A 2500-nucleotide genomic window follows, 5' to 3' on the forward strand; every position below is an offset into this window, starting at 1 on the left:
GGTTCAGGTTAAATGCGGTTCTTCGGTCAGGTTAGTAAATGCGGTTCTTCGGTTCAGGTTAAATGCGGTTCTTCGGTGTTGAATTGGAATTCGTTTTTTCTTTGATACGAAAGACATGTGTGTCTTTGGGATTGGCAAAATGATTCTTGATGGTTGTTTTTGCTTTTTTTTTTGTACCATGGAGAGAGATGGAAAAAATGTTGAGAGTGCATTTAGTATTTTATATTCCGGGAGTTGGTTGTTTAATATTTTCAGAGAATTTTATGGAAATGATAATGCTGTTTAGATTGGGTTTAGGAGGTAGAGATATTTAGATTATACATACATAATTCAAACATACTTACATATATATATTATAAATATATATATATATATTATATAAAATATATTATGTGTGTGTGAAGTGTGTGTGTGTGTTTGCTGTGGTATTGACTTTACATTATACTATATGCATATGACAAATATGTATTAACACACACACACCACACACCACACACACACACATTATATATATATATATCTATATATATATAATATATATATATCTATATATATAACAATTTTCTATATACATATATAATATTATATACATACAATCATATCAAAAAAATATATATATATATATATATATATATATATATAAATATTGTATAATGTACAATATATAACCATCTATATATATATACACATCAATTATAGTATATATATAAAATAATTCATGTAAAAGTTAAATATATATCCATATATATATATATATATATTATAATATATATACTATTTATATATGTATTGATATATATTAAATAATATAATATATGTATCAATATATATATGTATATATATATAACTTATATATACATACACACATCATAAATATATATATATATATATATATATATATTAATATATTATATATATATGGTATGTATGTATATAATCAATTCTGTATATCTATATATCTATTGTTTATCTATCATATCAATATATAATATATATATATTATATATATATATATGTTTATATATACTTGTATATATATAACATATATTTACATAATATATACTGTATACATAATTAAATCTTATATCAATACTCTATATATCTAATATTATAATACACACATATATAACTGTTTATCTATCTATCTATCTATCTATCTAAATAGAGGGAGATAAAGAAAACATGACTGGCACCAACACTGATCTTTGTGGTCCTCCACTTGTTATTTGTCTCTAAGTAGAGTGTTAACTCAAACTGATGCACACGTCTTTCTTTCATAAAGATAATACTTATCTATTTGAGGAGATTTCCTTAAACTCCACCAACGCATTTCAGTTTCCGTGTGAAGTGCCTCTTTGAAATCCAAATAGGCCTATATATCTCAACGCAGTCGGAAAAGCAGAAGATATTTGATACACGTGACCATTTCTTTTTTTCCCTCAACCTAACCTTTTCTCAACCCTGTCTGCTCAAATAGTTTGACCCATTTTTCGTCTATATCTTAAACTCTTCTAGTTATTTAGATGTTACACTTGTTAGTGATACTAGTTTACATTTCAGTGGGTTCCCCCACCCTTTTTTTTTTTTATATTTTTTTTTTTTTTTTTTTTACACACACACAACATATCACTGTACTAGTGGCTGTGATGAATTTTCGTTTTATTTTTCAGTTGGCTTCCCTTCCATCTGGTTAACGGTTAGATGAACTTGTTCAGCGCATTATATGAGAATCAGTTAGAGACTGTTTGTTCTTGTTGTTCAGCGCATTATATGAGAATCCAGTTAGAAATACACACACACACACACACACACAAACACAAACACACACACACACACACAAACACAAACACACACACACACACACAAACACAAACACACAAACACACACACACACACACACAAAGTTATCAGGCTATTTAGACTAACCTCATTTGTAGTACATTTATTTACCTTTTTCCTGAGTATGGTAACGAAGTTCATCCCTGCTTTAAAGCGGGTGCCTTTACCAAACACTGATAGGAATTTTAGTTTTTCATTCCTATATTTTCCCGCCTTTCTAATACTTGTTCCGTTTTCGCTCTGTAAGTAGGCATGTCTGAACTTTGGTCCTTTTTTACTTCTAGTTTCTTGGATTTACATGATAAGATAGACACCTAACCTTACATGAGATTCATAATTTTTTAGAAAGATGATATCCCTAAGGGTTATGAAAAGGATGGTGTTGATAATGATGATAAGAACGATTTTGATAGGAATTACGAGAAGATTATCAAGAGAGGTTTTAACAATGATACTGGTAATGAAATTATTAGAATTTATACTGTTGGTATTGATGTTAATAAAAATGTTAATGAAGAAAGGGATGATAATGATAACGTTAATAATAATAAGACTCAGAATACAGTGTTAAGAATGACAAAAGTAAATACCGATTATGATGATAATGATTTTGATGATATTATTCAAGGTAAATGTAATAATGAGAATGATTGTAATGAAA

Source organism: Penaeus japonicus, unplaced genomic scaffold, assembly GCF_977035675.1.
Source record: "Penaeus japonicus unplaced genomic scaffold, GWHDUDI00000001_assembly GWHDUDI00000015, whole genome shotgun sequence".
In the NCBI taxonomy this organism is placed as follows: domain Eukaryota; kingdom Metazoa; phylum Arthropoda; class Malacostraca; order Decapoda; family Penaeidae; genus Penaeus; species Penaeus japonicus.